A 20,191-nucleotide genomic window follows, 5' to 3' on the forward strand; every position below is an offset into this window, starting at 1 on the left:
ATTAATTTAATGCACAGCTTCAATTTGTAATAATAACGGATGTCTTAATAATACTTATTTGCTTGTTTGTGTGTATCACAGAACCCAACCCACCTGGACCCATTTGGATAAATATGAAGACCAACACCTCAATCTCGATTACTTGGCCTCATCCTCTGCTTATGGAAAGAGCTCCAAACATCAGCTTCTCAATTACTTACAGACCTAAAGACAGTGTAGATTTCTTCAACAGCACCACTGACCTGAACATTACTGAACTGTCAAATCTTTTTTCTGGCACAGAGTACAACATATTAGTGGAAACTGTGGGACCACTTTCTCTTACAAGCCCCAAGGTCTTTGTTTCCACTTACACGTGTGAGTTTACCTGACCCACTTATAATCTCAAAAACGCCTTACATGTCACTGCATGCATCTCATGGTGTCTGATTTCTGTTGAAATCCTATACTGTTAGAGGCCAACACTGATGCATCTCAATCTCAGCAGTCATATTGTTATTCTTCCGCAGGGACAGTAAAAAGAGTGAACTCAGAGTTTTGTCTAATAATAAGAATGCAATCATCCACTGCAAAATCATGATTCATCTGTCATGATCATCAGAAGTTAGTCTGTTGATAGATGTTTGCAGTGGCTTGTGCTCCAATGTTGTCTTTTCTTTTGTTCTTCACAGTACCCAATCCTGTGCAAAACCTCCAAGCCAGCGCAGTGAATATCAGTGCTGTAAGACTGGAATGGGGGAGCCCTGCTGGTGTCAAGCACTTTTACAAATACTTTGTACAAATAAGCAACCATTCCGGCTTCCTTCTAAACATGACAGCGCAGAAAAATAATACAGAGATCTCTGACCTTGAGCCAGGGACTGAATACAATTGCGCTGTATCCACAGTCGCTTCAGAAGATGCAGTTCGTTCTCCTGAATCCACACTTTGCTATACTCGTGAGTATTGCCTTATATGTGCCTTATCTATGAGGTATCATTTGTTTCTCTGTCTGAAATGAGGAGTAGCAAACTCTGTATGTACATATGCCTTGTGATTCTAACTGTAAATTCATAATTGTTGTGGACTTGGATGTATTGACAGCATTCCAGGAGTATTTATACATCAATTGCTGTCCCTAAAGAAAGGTTAATCCCAGTTTATTCAAGCCAAGGAACATGTTGACAGACATGCTGCTCTCCTCTTGTGTTCCAGAACCCCAGATGGTTAATGGTCTCACTGCTGTAGCTGTTAACACTACAGCAATGACGCTAACATGGGCTAAACAAAGTGACTACAAAGGAACGTATTCCTACCTGGTGCACTATGGGATCAAGGCTAAGGAGAAAAACATCACGACCATGAATGAGACTGCCCTCATCTCTGATCTCATCCAGGGTACCAACTACACCTTCTGGGTTACCACAGTGGCGAATGGGGTCCAGTCCGATCAAGCAATTACATCCAGCTATACAAGTACGGTATAAACTAGATGTGTGTGCATTTCCTGAAGAAAATGTGATGTGTGGTTGATGTTTGTATTATTGACAGTACATGCAAATTTGTGTGCTTTGGAGTTGGCGTCTCCCTCATCCCTTGCTCTGTGTCTGACGCTGGAACCTGACAGAGCGGTAGCTTGACACCAGCTGTCTGTAATTGGCTCTGCTGAAGATATGTAAATGTAGAGACGCGAGATCCCTTAGACAAAGGAATGTGTACAAGTGACTTAGAGGGGCGGCTGAATTCGGCAACTATTTCAACTCATAATTCAAAAGCCGTTCATCACAGCATTTAACCAAAGACATTGTGAGAATCTGCACAGACAGGTTCTCCTCTGTTTCAATGTGTAATTTCTGAATGTAGAGCCTGTAGTGTAGAGAAGTCATGGAGATACAGCAGTATAACAGAAGAGTGAAGGCCTTTGGCCCGTGCTCTAAAGGGTTTGGGGGGGGGGGTTTGAGTGTTTTTTTTGCATATCATGAAAAGTATAAACCTATGAATTCATAAAAGTACAAGCACACCAATGATGAATGAACCGGTTAATTTGATGTTGGTTTGGTGTCTGTAGTGAAAATGGTTTAGTCACAGTTGGAGAAGAATAAGTATTATTATTATCATTATTAATAATAATAATAATAATAACAGAACGAAAGGCCCACACTCCTCACAACGTTGTTTTTCCATCATTGCCCCGCAATGGTGGAATGAAGTCCCCACCCCCCTGAGAACAACCTCTTCAATCCAACCCTTCAGACGAGGGCTGAAAACACACCTCTTCAGACTCTACCTGGACTGACACCCTTGCCATTTTGACCCTGTAGATCTAAGATTCTTGGCTTGTACTTGTAGCTCTATCCCTTCCCTTGCATTTGTAGCACGTTTTTTGCCTAGGTAGTATAGCAGTACTTTATTGTCCATATGATTGTATTTGATATATGTACCCTTAGATCAGATTAGTTCTGTCTCACTACACTGACCTTGTGCTCAGCTTCAGCACTATCTGCTTTGTATGACCTGTACACATCTTGCCCTTGTGCCTGTGCCTGTTTGCCCACTATATGCACTTTTGTACGTCGCTTTGGATAAAAGCGTCTGCTAAATGAATAAATGTAAATGTAAATGATAACGATAATAATAGTAATAATAAGGGACACAAGAACATCAGCAACCACACTGATAATGTTCTTATTTTTTCCCATCCATATATGATTTCATTTCTCACTTATGTTTGTTATGAGCTTTCATTTTTAACTTTTCCATTGACACTTACACCTTTGTCAGCGTGTACTGACTAAAAACGATTGTGAGGTCTGATTTATTACAAACGTATGTTGTTCTATCTACCCTCATTCGACTACAAGATTGAGACACCATACAGCCACACAAGGAATAACTGAATGTAAACCATTTTTTACTTTATGCCTTATGTCTCTTTTGTTCATTTTGGTCTCTATCTCAGTTTTCATTCAGAGGTAAATCACTGCAAATCCTCTAGTATCCATTATAATGTTTGTATACGTTTCAAAATACAGATCAATATCTCAACAACTGAGTACACCAAATATACGCCCACATTTTATTGTACTGATATTTTGAAAAAAATCATTTCCTGACTTTAAAATGAGCCATATTGCTCTCCATTTCAAAAATATGACTCAAGACGAGCCGATCGAGAACATCCATGTCATTCAATACCAACTGTAAATTTTTCATTTTTATTCCCAAACCCCCTCTCTTGCACGCACAGGGCCTGATGTCATCAGGAACCTCTCCGTCACTAAAGTCACCACAACGTCTGTGTTTCTGGACTGGACTGAACCACAGGGAGAGAGCTCTTACTATAGAGTAGAGTGGAAAAGTAGCAATATGGCTAAGAATATGACTACAAAAGAAAGATCCGTTAACATCTCTGGTCTTACTGCTGGAACTCAGTACACATTCAGAGTCACTGCGGTGGCTGCAGATAATGAAACTCAAGGAGATTTTGTTGAAATGTCTCAATATACTCGTAAGTATTTAATCGCTGGAGGTAATATGCACGAAATCTTTCAAGGTTTTATGTTCTGTATTCTGGCTCTATAGCATTTGTCATTTTTTTGTTCGTTATCTTTTTCCAGTGATAACCCTTTCCATTTTTAAAGCCATTTCAAATGGTAGCCCTCTGTCTTCGCAGCCTAATTCCATTCGTAATATTATTCCAATCATAATCCTCTCATTTATGTTCTGACAGGGCCTGAACAACCTGTAAAGGTAAGAGCTATCGCTGGAGTCCCTGGAAACAGCAGCTTGCAAGTATCCTGGAGTCTTCCTCAAGGACGTGTTGATCACTTCAGTGTTAGCATTGCAAACTCTGATCTGAACACATCCTTTAGCAAGAACACGAGCCAAGAAAATACCACCTTTAATGCTTTGTCGGCTGGAAGACTCTACACCATCACTGTGACCTCAGTCAGCGGGCCTTTCAGAAACACCTCTGATGTTAAGACGGCTGCCACTCGTGAGTAAACTTAGACAAACTTGGCCGCCTGCTTGCCTGTCAGCTGATCACAGAAACATCATTAGCTTTAAAACATAGGGTTGAATCCATGCCTCCTGCTATGAAATGGTCATTTGTTACTCAGTTTGTTAGAGGTAGTGCACCTCAAGCATACATCTGATGGTGTCAGTATTGTTGCCTTTGATCCCATGTTGAGATGTGAGTGCATATAAAAGATCATAGTGGGGAACAGATTCTAACTGTAAAGCAGAGAACCCAACCACTTTGTATTAATTTAATGCACAGCTTCAATTTGTAATAATAACGGATGTCTTAATAATACTTATTTGCTTGTTGGTGTGTATCACAGAACCCAACCCACCTGGACCCATTTGGATAAATATGAAGACCAACACCTCAATCTTGATTACTTGGCCTCATCCTCTGCTTATGGAAAGAGCTCCAAACATCAGCTTCTCAATTACTTACAGACCTAAAGACAGTGTAGATTTCTTCAACAGCACCACTGACCTGAACATTACTGAACTGTCAAATCTTTTTTCTGGCACAGAGTACAACATATTAGTGGAAACTGTGGGACCACTTTCTCTTACAAGCCCCAAGGTCTTTGTTTCCACTTACACGTGTGAGTTTACCTGACCCACTTATAATCTCAAAAACGCCTTACATGTCACTGCATGCATCTCATGGTGTCTGATTTCTGTTGAAATCCTATACTGTTAGAGGCCAACACTGATGCATCTCAATCTCAGCAGTCATATTGTTATTCTTCCGCAGGGACAGTAAAAAGAGTGAACTCAGAGTTTTGTCTAATAATAAGAATGCAATCATCCACTGCAAAATCATGATTCATCTGTCATGATCATCAGAAGTTAGTCTGTTGATAGATGTTTGCAGTGGCTTGTGCTCCAATGTTGTCTTTTCTTTTGTTCTTCACAGTACCCAATCCTGTGCAAAACCTCCAAGCCAGCGCAGTGAATATCAGTGCTGTAAGACTGGAATGGGGGAGCCCTGCTGGTGTCAAGCACTTTTACAAATACTTTGTACAAATAAGCAACCATTCCGGCTTCCTTCTAAACATGACAGCGCAGAAAAATAATACAGAGATCTCTGACCTTGAGCCAGGGACTGAATACAATTGCGCTGTATCCACAGTCGCTTCAGAAGATGCAGTTAGTTCTCCTGAATCCACACTTTGCTATACTCGTGAGTATTGCCTTATATGTGCCTTATCTATGAGGTATCATTTGTTTCTCTGTCTGAAATGAGGAGTAGCAAACTCTGTATGTACATATGCCTTGTGATTCTAACTGTAAATTCATAATTGTTGTGGACTTGGATGTATTGACAGCATTCCAGGAGTATTTATACATCAATTGCTGTCCCTAAAGAAAGGTTAATCCCAGTTTATTCAAGCCAAGGAACATGTTGACAGACATGCTGCTCTCCTCTTGTGTTCCAGAACCCCAGATGGTTAATGGTCTCACTGCTGTAGCTGTTAACACTACAGCAATGATGCTAACATGGGCTAAACAAAGTGACTACAAAGGAACGTATTCCTACCTGGTGCACTATGGGATCAAGGCTAAGGAGAAAAACATCACGACCATGAATGAGACTGCCCTCATCTCTGATCTCATCCAGGGTACCAACTACACCTTCTGGGTTACCACAGTGGCGAATGGGGTCCAGTCCGATCAAGCAATTACATCCAGCTATACAAGTACGGTATAAACTAGATGTGTGTGCATTTCCTGAAGAAAATGTGATGTGTGGTTGATGTTTGTATTATTGACAGTACATGCAAATTTGTGTGCTTTGGAGTTGGCGTCTCCCTCATCCCTTGCTCTGTGTCTGACGCTGGAACCTGACAGAGCGGTAGCTTGACACCAGCTGTCTGTAATTGGCTCTGCTGAAGATATGTAAATGTAGAGACGCGAGATCCCTTAGACAAAGGAATGTGTACAAGTGACTTAGAGGGGCGGCTGAATTCGGCAACTATTTCAACTCATAATTCAAAAGCCGTTCATCACAGCATTTAACCAAAGACATTGTGAGAATCTGCACAGACAGGTTCTCCTCTGTTTCAATGTGTAATTTCTGAATGTAGAGCCTGTAGTGTAGAGAAGTCATGGAGATACAGCAGTATAACAGAAGAGTGAAGGCCTTTGGCCCGTGCTCTAAAGGGTTTGGGGGGGGGGGTTTGAGTGTTTTTTTTGCATATCATGAAAAGTATAAACCTATGAATTCATAAAAGTACAAGCACACCAATGATGAATGAACCGGTTAATTTGATGTTGGTTTGGTGTCTGTAGTGAAAATGGTTTAGTCACAGTTGGAGAAGAATAAGTATTATTATTATCATTATTAATAATAATAATAATAATAACAGAACGAAAGGCCCACACTCCTCACAACGTTGTTTTTCCATCATTGCCCCGCAATGGTGGAATGAAGTCCCCACCCCCCTGAGAACAACCTCTTCAATCCAACCCTTCAGACGAGGGCTGAAAACACACCTCTTCAGACTCTACCTGGACTGACACCCTTGCCATTTTGACCCTGTAGATCTAAGATTCTTGGCTTGTACTTGTAGCTCTATCCCTTCCCTTGCATTTGTAGCACGTTTTTTGCCTAGGTAGTATAGCAGTACTTTATTGTCCATATGATTGTATTTGATATATGTACCCTTAGATCAGATTAGTTCTGTCTCACTACACTGACCTTGTGCTCAGCTTCAGCACTATCTGCTTTGTATGACCTGTACACATCTTGCCCTTGTGCCTGTGCCTGTTTGCCCACTATATGCACTTTTGTACGTCGCTTTGGATAAAAGCGTCTGCTAAATGAATAAATGTAAATGTAAATGATAACGATAATAATAGTAATAATAAGGGACACAAGAACATCAGCAACCACACTGATAATGTTCTTATTTTTTCCCATCCATATATGATTTCATTTCTCACTTATGTTTGTTATGAGCTTTCATTTTTAACTTTTCCATTGACACTTACACCTTTGTCAGCGTGTACTGACTAAAAACGATTGTGAGGTCTGATTTATTACAAACGTATGTTGTTCTATCTACCCTCATTCGACTACAAGGTTGAGACACCATACAGCCACACAAGGAATAACTGAATGTAAACCATTTTTTACTTTATGCCTTATGTCTCTTTTGTTCATTTTGGTCTCTATCTCAGTTTTCATTCAGAGGTAAATCACTGCAAATCCTCTAGTATCCATTATAATGTTTGTATACGTTTCAAAATACAGATCAATATCTCAACAACTGAGTACACCAAATATACGCCCACATTTTATTGTACTGATATTTTGAAAAAAATCATTTCCTGACTTTAAAATGAGCCATATTGCTCTCCATTTCAAAAATATGACTCAAGACGAGCCGATCGAGAACATCCATGTCATTCAATACCAACTGTAAATTTTTCATTTTTATTCCCAAACCCCCTCTCTTGCACGCACAGGGCCTGATGTCATCAGGAACCTCTCCGTCACTAAAGTCACCACAACGTCTGTGTTTCTGGACTGGACTGAACCACAGGGAGAGAGCTCTTACTATAGAGTAGAGTGGAAAAGTAGCAATATGGCTAAGAATATGACTACAAAAGAAAGATCCGTTAACATCTCTGGTCTTACTGCTGGAACTCAGTACACATTCAGAGTCACTGCGGTGGCTGCAGATAATGAAACTCAAGGAGATTTTGTTGAAATGTCTCAATATACTCGTAAGTATTTAATCGCTGGAGGTAATATGCACGAAATCTTTCAAGGTTTTATGTTCTGTATTCTGGCTCTATAGCATTTGTCATTTTTTTGTTCGTTATCTTTTTCCAGTGATAACCCTTTCCATTTTTAAAGCCATTTCAAATGGTAGCCCTCTGTCTTCGCAGCCTTATTCCATTCGTAATATTATTCCAATCATAATCCTCTCATTTATGTTCTGACAGTGCCTGAACAACCTGTAAAGGTAAAAGCTATCGCTGGAGTCCCTGGAAACAGCAGCTTGCAAGTATCCTGGAGTCTTCCTCAAGGACGTGTTGATCACTTCAGTGTTAGCATTGCAAACTCTGATCTGAACACATCCTTTAGCAAGAACACGAGCCAAGAAAATACCACCTTTAATGCTTTGTCGGCTGGAAGACTCTACACCATCACTGTGACCTCAGTCAGCGGGCCTTTCAGAAACACCTCTGATGTTAAGACGGCTGCCACTCGTGAGTAAACTTAGACAAACTTGGCCGCCTGCTTGCCTGTCAGCTGATCACAGAAACATCATTAGCTTTAAAACATAGGGTTGAATCCATGCCTCCTGCTATGAAATGGTCATTTGTTACTCAGTTTGTTAGAGGTAGTGCACCTCAAGCATACATCTGATGGTGTCAGTATTGTTGCCTTTGATCCCATGTTGAGATGTGAGTGCATATAAAAGATCATAGTGGGGAACAGATTCTAACTGTAAAGCAGAGAACCCAACCACTTTGTATTAATTTAATGCACAGCTTCAATTTGTAATAATAACGGATGTCTTAATAATACTTATTTGCTTGTTGGTGTGTATCACAGAACCCAACCCACCTGGACCCATTTGGATAAATATGAAGACCAACACCTCAATCTCGATTACTTGGCCTCATCCTCTGCTTATGGAAAGAGCTCCAAACATCAGCTTCTCAATTACTTACAGACCTAAAGACAGTGTAGATTTCTTCAACAGCACCACTGACCTGAACATTACTGAACTGTCAAATCTTTTTTCTGGCACAGAGTACAACATATTAGTGGAAACTGTGGGACCACTTTCTCTTACAAGCCCCAAGGTCTTTGTTTCCACTTACACGTGTGAGTTTACCTGACCCACTTATAATCTCAAAAACGCCTTACATGTCACTGCATGCATCTCATGGTGTCTGATTTCTGTTGAAATCCTATACTGTTAGAGGCCAACACTGATGCATCTCAATCTCAGCAGTCATATTGTTATTCTTCCGCAGGGACAGTAAAAAGAGTGAACTCAGAGTTTTGTCTAATAATAAGAATGCAATCATCCACTGCAAAATCATGATTCATCTGTCATGATCATCAGAAGTTAGTCTGTTGATAGATGTTTGCAGTGGCTTGTGCTCCAATGTTGTCTTTTCTTTTGTTCTTCACAGTACCCAATCCTGTGCAAAACCTCCAAGCCAGCGCAGTGAATATCAGTGCTGTAAGACTGGAATGGGGGAGCCCTGCTGGTGTCAAGCACTTTTACAAATACTTTGTACAAATAAGCAACCATTCCGGCTTCCTTCTAAACATGACAGCGCAGAAAAATAATACAGAGATCTCTGACCTTGAGCCAGGGACTGAATACAATTGCGCTGTATCCACAGTCGCTTCAGAAGATGCAGTTAGTTCTCCTGAATCCACACTTTGCTATACTCGTGAGTATTGCCTTATATGTGCCTTATCTATGAGGTATCATTTGTTTCTCTGTCTGAAATGAGGAGTAGCAAACTCTGTATGTACATATGCCTTGTGATTCTAACTGTAAATTCATAATTGTTGTGGACTTGGATGTATTGACAGCATTCCAGGAGTATTTATACATCAATTGCTGTCCCTAAAGAAAGGTTAATCCCAGTTTATTCAAGCCAAGGAACATGTTGACAGACATGCTGCTCTCCTCTTGTGTTCCAGAACCCCAGATGGTTAATGGTCTCACTGCTGTAGCTGTTAACACTACAGCAATGACGCTAACATGGGCTAAACAAAGTGACTACAAAGGAACGTATTCCTACCTGGTGCACTATGGGATCAAGGCTAAGGAGAAAAACATCACGACCATGAATGAGACTGCCCTCATCTCTGATCTCATCCAGGGTACCAACTACACCTTCTGGGTTACCACAGTGGCGAATGGGATCCAGTCTGATCAAGCAATTACATCCAGCTATACAAGTACAGTATAAATAATGTTCTTATTCTTCCTTTTCAACATGTGATAAAAGTTTAGTCTTGCACTGGTTGTAAATATATAAGAATAAGAATAAGAAATACTTTATTAATCCCGAAGGAAATTTGAGTGTCACAACTGCACCGTCCGGCACACATCAAAAACAACAAAAGAATAAACTGAATAAAATAGAGAGGTATAAAATACAACAAATAGAAAGATGTTTGTGCAATTATGCGTTGTGCAGTACTTCTGTAGCTGTCATATAATAAATAAATGAGAATAGTGAGACAGAGAAGTTATCATCCTTGTGCTATGATTATATACATAGTATATAATGAATTATGAAACAAGAATAAACAAGGGTAAGGTTATTGCTATTATACAGTATGAAGTGCAGTAGAAAAACAGTTATTGTTGTACAATATGCAATAACAATGATAACTGTATAGTGCAAATCCTGACCAGATGGCTAGAGAACAGAGATAACGGAGTCATCAGAGAACTTCTGAAGGTGGCATGACTCTGAGTTGTACCTGAAGTCAGAGGTGTACAAGGTGAACAGGAACGGAGAGAGGACGGTCCCCTGGGGTGCCCCTGTGCTGCTCAGCACTGTCTCTGACACACTGCTCCCAAGTCTCACATACTGTGGTCTGTTGGTCAGGTAGTCAGTAATCCAGGTCACAAGCGGGGCGTCCACTTGCATGCACCTGAGTTTGTCTCCCAGCAATAAAGGCTGTATGGTGTTGAAGGCACTGGAGAAGTCAAAAAACATGACTCTCACAGTGGTTCCAGCCTCCTCAAGATGGGAGTAGGCCCAGTGCAGCAGGTATATAATGGCGTCCTCCACTCTGATGCGTTCCTGGTAAGCAAACTGCAGAGGGTCCAATGCTGGTCTGACCAGGGGTCTGAGGTGGGAGAGGACAAGCCTCTCCAGGGTCTTCATCACATGTGATGTTACCGCCACTGGCCTGTAGTCATTTAAGACCTTGGGGTGCCCCTTCTTGGGCACAGGGACCAGGCATGATGTTTTCCATAGTGCGGGAACCTTTCCAAGTCTCAGGCTCAGACTGAAGATGTTTTGGAAGACTCCACAAAGCTGTTCAGCACAACCCTTAAGCACCTCCGTCCCCACGCGGTCGGGGCCTGCAGCTTTGCCTGAGTGGAGTCTTTCCAGTTGCCTCTTCACCTGGTCAGTTGTGATGGTTGGGGAGAGTGGCGAGGGGGGAAGGGCAGTCCCCGGTACAGGGGCCTGAGAGGGTCTGGAGGGGGACTGTATGGTGATATGGGAGGTGTGAATACTCGAGGGGCTGGGGGGTGGGTGGACCAGGGCTTCAGTTTCAAACCTATTGAAAAACAGGTTCAACTCATTGGCCCTGGCCACACAGTCCTCTCTCACACGGCTGCTGGTCTGGTTGTAGCCGGTGATTCTCCTCATGCCGTTCCACACCTCCCTTGTGTTGTTCTGTTGAAGCCTGCACTCCATCTTCCTCCTATAGGCGTCCTTGCCCTCCTTGATCTTGATGTTAAGTGTCTTCTGGACCCTCTTAATCTCCTCCCTGTCCCCGGCTCTGACGGCCCTCTTTTTGTTATTAAGGAGGGCCTTAATGTCACTGGTAATCCAGGGTTTGTTATTTGGAAAATATTGTACTGTGCAGGTGGGGATGACGTTGTCCATACAGAAGTTGATGTAGCCTGTAATGCATTGAGTAAGCTCTTCTACATCTTCTCCATGAGGCTCAGTCAGAGCCTCTCAGTCAGTAACCTCAAAACAACCCCTGAGAGCCTCAACTGCATCACGTGACCACCTCCTGAATGTCTTGGTGGTTGCAGGTTGCCGCTGGACAAGAGGCTTATACTGGGGTGAGAGGTGGACCAGGTTGTGATCTGATCTGCCAAGTGGGGGCAGGGCTGTGGAGCTGTATGCGTCTTTAGCGTTGGCATACAGTAAGTCTAGGGTTTTATTGTCTCTGGTTGGACAATCAACAAACTGGGTGAAGTTTGTCATAGTGGAAGACAGGGTCACGTGGTTGAAGTCTCCAGATATCGCGATGCAAGCGCTGGGGTGCTGTGACTGGAGCTCCGCCGTCACCGAGTGGATGACGCCACACGCTGTGTTTGCGTTGGCCGATGGCGGAACATAAACAGCGATCATTATCGCATGTGAGAATTCCCTCGGCAAATAATTCGGACGTAGACCGACCGCTAAGAGTTCAATGTCCGGGCTGCGAACTCTCTCCTTGACAGTAATATGCCCTGGGTTGCACCATCTGTTGTTAATGAGAACGGCAAGCCCCCTTCCTTTTTTTCTTACCGCTCTTCCTTCGGTCTCTATCTGCCCGTATTGTCTCAAAACCGGTGACGGTGGCGTTGTAGTCCGGGATATCTTCATGCAGCCCTGTCTTCATAAAACACTTCATACTGCACTCCCGAAATTCCCTCTGGCTCCTCACCAATGCCGTCAGTTCGTCCGTCTTATTCGCCAGCGATCTCACATTTCCCATAATGATGGAAGGGAGATATGGCTTGTATCTCCTCTTCTTCATTCGCCGTTTAATCCCAGCTCTGCAGCCACGGTATTTCCTCCTTATTTCACCCGGAATACATTGTTTGTATTCCACGGGGGCAGTCGCCGATGGCCATGATAGGAGTTCCTCCCGAGTGTAAACAAAGGGAGCCTGCTCCCCGCGACATGCGCTCGCACATCGTTTGGGTGAAAAAAGTGTCCCGATGAGCAGGAACGCGGGAAAAACTTCACTTAAGCGTGCGGAGTGCATTCAAAGACTAAAATTAGAAAAAACAAACAAACAAACAAAAAAAGTTAGAAACGGATGCTAAAAGCTAAAAATAGATAGACCAAACAATACAACTAGATCGGAGCAGTCACGACGGGCAGCCACCTGTAGCAGCACCGGAAGTAAAACATATATTGTTACCTCTTCAACTTTTTCAGAGTGCCCTAGAGAAATGACCACAATGGCTCTGAAGTCTCATTCCTTAGATATACTTTTGTGCCATCTACTCATTTTTGACCACAGAATACGGGAACAAAGTAAGCAGCCACACAAGAAAGGGCCAAACTTTAACTTTTTTCAGTTTAATTTCTATTAATTATAATTATAATTCTATTTTATTATTCTAAGTGATACCTAATCTCTTGTAGTAGAAATAATTACACAAGATTTATATATTGGCACTTGTTGCTATATAATCCATACATCTGAATGTGTTGTCATAGCTCCCCTCATAAGGTGAATCAGTTTCCTCATAAGCTTCAATATCCACACAATACAATTAATAAAACTGTAAATGAAAGCAAATTGTTTTCAATCAATTCAAAACCAAAAAGCATCAACAGGGAGAAATGTTTTAAAATGATTTCATTTGTGTCTTTAGAAGGCAGCCAGAATTCAGAATACAACCATGAATATGTTGACTTTTGACGTTTAATGAAGCGGTACATGCAAGTTTCAGGGTGAAACTGGTATTACTGCCTGTTCAAGCCTTTAATACGTGATCTAGAAGCATAAGCATTACAACACAGTTATTCTGTCCGAGAGTTTTTCATCACCGTATGTGGTTTGTTCTTACTCAATATTTCAGAGTGCTCTCTATATACACCCATAGAACTAATTAACAGGAAAAATGTCTGAGCTGGTAAGAAACAAAATTCCATTTTTACATTAAGTTATGGGATTGCTGTGCAACACTGTACACATTTTGCACTGCCACTTTATGTCACACTACAGTATAACTTTGAGAAACTACGTGAGAAACTGCATGAGACACTACAGCACTTGTTGTCCATACAATCAATTACTTCAGGGGTCGGGAACCTATGGCTCGGGAGCCAAATATGACTCTTTCATTGACTGCATATGGCTCACGGACAAGTTTGAGCTGAGATGTTTTTAACACCATAATTAAGCAGCTAAAAATAATACTACTGTGTCAATTCAACATAAAACTTTTATGACAGTAATTACATTTCTAAATTATAAAATAATCTGACCTATCTTAACCTCAGTCAGCACCAAAACTCAATTTTCATTGGACAATGCGGCCCGAGACGGGTCGTTGTCAGGTCAACTTCAAGAAAAATTACAAGTCTCCCTCCTTTTCATCAGTTAACCTACCTAGCTAGCTTACTCGTACCATTAGAGCTCATAAAAACATGTCCAAAAGAAAAAAGATCAGGACTACTGTTCGTTCCAGGCTGGGTGGACAGAGGAGTTTGCCTTTGTGGAGAGTGCTAGGTCTGCGGTATGTTTAATATGCAATGATAGAATTGTATCAATGAAATGGTCAAATGTAAAGCGACACTTTGATACGCACCATGCTGTGTTTGCAATATCCAGCTGGGGAGAGTAGGAAAAAAGCATGCGAAGAGCTCCAATGGAAAGTAGAGGCCTGTCAGCAGCAACTCCGTGCATGGGCCAAGCAAGGTGATGGGAACTCAGCTAGCTTTGCTGGTGCTTTGGCAATTGTGAGGAATGGGAAGCCATTCGCAGACGGCGAGTATGCCAAAACATTCATGCTTGATGTGGCCAAAGAACTCTTTGATGACTTCCCAAATAAAGACAAGATAATCAAAAGGATAAAAGACATGCCACTGTCAGCAAGAACCGTTCACGATCGTACCATCATGATAGCAAATCAAGTGGAGGAAACACAAATAAAGGACATAAATGCAGGTACATACTTTTCTCTCGCCTTAGATGAGTCTATTGACGTTAGACATTTATCCCAGCTCAGTATAATTGTGATGTATGCTGCAGGTGGCACATTGCGTGAGGAAAGTCTTGCTGGAAAAACAAAGGATTTGTGACACTTCTACGTGAACATGATGAGAGGCCCACCCTAAATTTTCATTACATCCTGCATCAGGAGGTGCTCGGTGCTCAAACAGTGTGTGGCGAGCAACCTGGTGAGGTGATATCACTGGTTATGCGTTTGGTCAAATTTATTGTTGTCCGAGCTTTAAATGATCGCCAGTTTAAAGCACTGTTAGACAAAGTTGAGAGTAATTATCCCGGCCTGCTTTTGCACTATAATGTGCGTTGGTTGTCAAGGCGGAAAGTGCTCAGCCGTTTTGCAGCCTGCCTGAGCAAAATCAGGACTATTCTCGAAATTAAAGGTGTTGAGCATCCCGAGCTAACTAACATTGAGTGGCTCCTGCAGTTTCACTGGACATCACTGGGCATCTAAACCAGCTCAATGTGAAAATACAAGGCAGTGTTTGCACCGCAAGCTGGAACTCTTAATCAGCGACATTGAAACCAATCGTCTTCTGCTCTTTGAAAGACTGCAAGAATTCAGAGATGCATGCTTAGCAAGTGACCCAACACTCAACATTTTGATCTCCAGCAGCTAGCTGGACATCTCCTGATGTCCTTCAAATCACGTTTTGGAGAATTTCGTGAACATACAGCTCTTTTCAAATTCATCACCCATCCACATGAGCATGCAGTGTACGAAGCCGACCTGACATGCATCCCCGGGGTCTCCATTGGAGATTTTGAGGTGGAAGTTGGTGAGTGAGTAAGTTCAAGTCATTGAATGGGGAGTTGGAAAGACTTGCGCATCAGCGAGCAGAGCTGGCGAGTGAATACAAGTGGACAGAAATGAAAAAACTTCAACCCGCTGATTCCCAAAACCTGGAATGAGCTTTCTGTCACATACCACACAATGCAGCACGTCAGTATTGCCATACTGTCTATGTCTGGCTCCACGTATGCATGCGAGCAGTCTTTCTCACATCTGAAGAACATAAAGACCAGCCTTCTTAACCTCACCACGTATGAACCAGACTACAAGGCCATCAGCAAAACTATGCAGCACCAGAAGTTGCATTAATGGTAAAAAGTGTTGGTTAGCCTATAATGTGACAACAATAGTACTTAATAATAATCCAATTATACCCTAATATGGCATAATAGTAAAAATGTAGGCCTAACATTAAAAATAGACATATCAAATTGTAATAACTATTATATGGCTCTCAAAGAAAAAAATCTAAAAATATTTGGTATTTATGGCACTCCCAACTAAAAAGGTTCCCGACCCCTGAATTAGTAATATCATCACACTGATTCATGAAGGAATTCTGAACACGTCTATCCTATTCCTGTGTGAAATTCGCCCTTTTAAACCCATCTGCACAACACGTACAATGTTGGCAATTTTCTTCTCATGGTTTGTTTGGGTATATATTTTTTTTTCTTTTTTCATTTAATTGTCTAAAGACTATGAAATCCTACCTGTGACACCGATAGAGACTAGAAGGAGAGGGGAAACTAATTTATTTTCCCTTTTTCTTTTTTACTCTGTTTCTCTCTCTCTCTCACACACACACACACTCACACACACACACACACACACGCATACAAACACAGAGCCAGAGAGAGTACATCTTCACATTTCAAACAGAGGCACAAATGATTCCATTACTGCAGCATGGGATCCCCCACGTGGAAATGTTGAAGGCTATAAAGTCATCTTGAGCAGCAGTTACGAAGACCACAGAAATAAAACTTTGCTCTCTGGCAATCAGTCATACACATTCTTCAACTTGAGAGCTGGGAGAATGTATGAGGTCAGAGTGCTCAGCATCAGTGGGCCCTTTGCTGAGGATTCAGGCCCAGTTTTCGATGCAACCTGTGAGTACCAGCATGGGCCTGAGTATACCCAGTGCTCTCCTGTGTGGCAATGTGGTGTGGTGGTCAGGAAAATGACTTGCTACTGAAGGTTCTCCTCTGAGATGCAAGCTACTGATTCTAACCTTTCTCAGAGATATATAACTGTCAGTACTCCAGCCCCCTAGCTGTGATTATGTTCTCTCCTGCTGTCATGTTGGTCCATGTGCTTTTGTTTGTTTTTCCTTGTGTTCCAGCCCTGCCCCGTTCTCCGCCCTGTCTCCGCCCACCTGATCATCTCCACCTGCCTGCCTGCACACCTGCTTCCCATCACCTCATCAGCCCAGCCCTATATCAACCCCGCTTGTCTCTGTCTTGTTTGCCAGATTGTTACAGTGTTTCTGCCTGTCTTGGGCCTGCCTGTGTTTCCCTGTTTGAATTTTCTGCTTTTGCCTTGCCTGCTCTTCGACTTTGTCTTTGCCTGCCGTTCTGATCTGCCTGTCTGTTTGTCCCTGCCTGTTCCTGTTTTGATCCTTGATTTGCCCTTGGACTGCCTGCCTGGTTATTTGACCCTGCCTGTTTACGACTGCCTGCTTGTCTGACAATTCTGTTAATTAACGCCTGGAATCGGAGCACTCGTGGTCCGCATTTGAGTCTGTGCCTGAGCCCTGACATACAACCATATAATATGTGATGGCTAACACATCCAGCTGCATAAATTGATAATGTGTGATAGCTAGCTTAAACATAAGTAAGCACAGTATGTCTTTGAGGGCATTGGCTACCTAAATAAGTAATGGAAACAATAACCAGCATTTTTTTTCTCCTCTTTTAGATCCGAACAGACCAGGTCCTATCAGAGTTCTGAGCAGCACTGTGAACTCAGTTCACTTAAACTGGACTGCTGCCCCTGACATGGATAGTGGTTCTTTCAACTACAGTGTAATATATCATTCAACAAGGAATGAAAGCACCATAACCTCGTACAATAATATAGTCCTGGATGGCCTAGACTCTGGAACAACATACTCTATCAGTGTGGCTACGGTTGGGCTGCTTGAATTGACCAGCAAGCCAGTCAGCCACTCTGCTACAACTAGTAAGTGGTTGCTCCTCTGAAAAGTGTAGTGAGACTAGGGATGGAGTGGGCATGCCAACTGTTGTTCCACTGGGTGAGGACATAATCATGATGGTTTTCAAAATGTGGTCAGTGAGTGCAGTGCCATTGTTGGACATTAACATTACCCATACTGCAAAAGTTACTAATCTTTTGTAAAGTTCCTGGTTTCATGGGAATATTCACATTCCATGTGACTCCCCTTTAAAGTCCGGTCTGTTAGCAAAAATAAATCATTATGCGGCAGAAGACGGCAGGTAATTTGGCACAAACATTCCTCAGGTGATATTTATTTCGTTATTTAGCGGACAGTCTTATTAAAAGGACCTAACAAAAGTGAGCACAAAAAAGGTCAAGGGCGGAGACAATACTGCACAAAGTGTCACAATCCGATAGTAGGAATTTGATAACGTCGTATTCTGTTCAGTGCCACAACAGATGCAAGAGGAATTCTGAGGATATAGCAAATGTGTTTGGCAATATAGCATGAATGTTTAGAGTTCAGTGTTAGTTAAACTATCAGGTAGTTTGAACAGATGAATTTTCAGTGGCAGAACATAGTCAGTGATTCCGAAGTTCTGAATGGGGATCTTATCCCCCACTGCTGGGGGGCCAGAGCAGAGAGGTGACGTGACCGAAAAGATGGGCCCTTTCAGAGAGGGATGACAAGGCAAGGGAAGAGTGGAGTGTGTAGTTTCATAACACATTAAAGGTAAGAAGGTATAGTTCCTTTTTGCCTCCCCATAGGCTAGGAACAGAGCTTTATATTTCATTCTAACCACCAGTGGATAGAGATGAGGAAAGGTGTGAGACCTGATTATTTTGGATAGTTATAGACAAGATGAGCAGCAGTATTCTGTATGAGCTTGAGGGGCCTGACACGTTTAAGGAGACACATATGGGGCGCCAAATGTAACAGACCTTTTTTTGTGGACAGAATGCCTTCTGTGCTACGAAACGCAGAAATTCATTACAAAACCATATAACACCGTAACGCCTTTTGTCCACAAAAAACACAAACGCGTTAGCATTGTGTCCATGAAATATTGAAGAGAGCACGTACTTTCGTGCACAGAAAACAAAACGGATAATTCTTTTCGTGCACTGAATTGACCGTTGTGCTTTTCATTTTGTGGACAAAAGGCGGAATGCACTTCGCACGATGTGGACAAAAGAAACTCATTTTGTAGACAAAAGTAATTCTGTCCACGTAACAGATGTCCTAGGCCAGCATTTATGCTGTTGTGGCACGAAATGCAGAATGCGCTGTACTATCATCGTGGACGGAATGCTTTCTGTGCTACAAAACGCATAAATTCATTACGAAACCATGTAACACAAACGCGTTAGCATTGTGTCCACAAAATACTGATGTATACGAAAGTTCAAGCCGCATTAGCTTTTGTGGACGGAATGTCTTCTGTAACTGATGGAAGGCATTCCGTCCACGAAAGCAAAACACTGATGTCTACGAAAGTTCAAGCAGCCTTTGCTTTCATGGACGGAATGCCTTCTATAATTGCAGAGTCACGGAATATATTGTGCTAAATCCATTTTGTGCGCATCATACTTTCAGTAATATAGCAAAACAGTTAAGTGAACAAAATAAACATTCGATGGCACGGAATGATGATAGTACAGCGCATTCTGCATTTTGTGCCACAACAGCATAAATGCTGGTCTAGGACATCTGTTACGTGGACAGAATTACTTTTGTCTACAAAATGAGTTTCTTTTGTCCACATAGTGCAAAGTACATTCCGCCTTTTGTCCACAAAATGAAAAGCACAACGGTCAGTTCAGTGCACGGCAGGAATTATCCGTTTTGTTTTCTGTGCACGAAAGTATGTGCTCTCCAATATTTCGTGGACACAATGCTAACGCGTTTGTGTTTTTCATGGACAAAAGGTGTTACGGTGTTATACGGTTTCGTAATGAATTTATGCGTTTCGTAGCACAGACGGCATTCTGTCCACAAAAAAAGGTCTGTTACATTTGGCGCCCCATAGACACACAAGGGAAGACTTGCAGTAATCCAGTTGGGACAGCATAAATGCCTGGACAATGATCAACAGCTCTGAGTAATTGATGCAATGTTTTCAATAAAAGATTGTTTCAGATGTTATCTAGATTTACACAAAAATTATTGGCTGTCTTGAATTCAGGCACTATTGTGTTATAAAGGACGATGAGGCTGGAAGATAGTCTGAGGTATGGAAAATTATTGATTATTATTGACCTGCACAATGACAACTAAATGAGTAATATTCATAAGATTATGTATACACAAATGGAATTGATGACTCTTCAATTTAATTCTATTCTTAGCAAACAATTGACAAAAACCTTGCCATGTTTTACACATTTTTGAACATGGTCACTTCCAAAGTGGCCATACTGGCACACCATCTGTCAAGACAAAAACATTAATATCCCTTAGCACATTCTAGTTTAATTGTTTAAGGAGGCCTTTAAACAGTCTGACCCTGATATCAATAGAT

This window comes from Megalops cyprinoides, chromosome 8 (assembly GCF_013368585.1).
Source record: "Megalops cyprinoides isolate fMegCyp1 chromosome 8, fMegCyp1.pri, whole genome shotgun sequence".
NCBI classification, from domain to species: Eukaryota; Metazoa; Chordata; class Actinopteri; order Elopiformes; family Megalopidae; genus Megalops; species Megalops cyprinoides.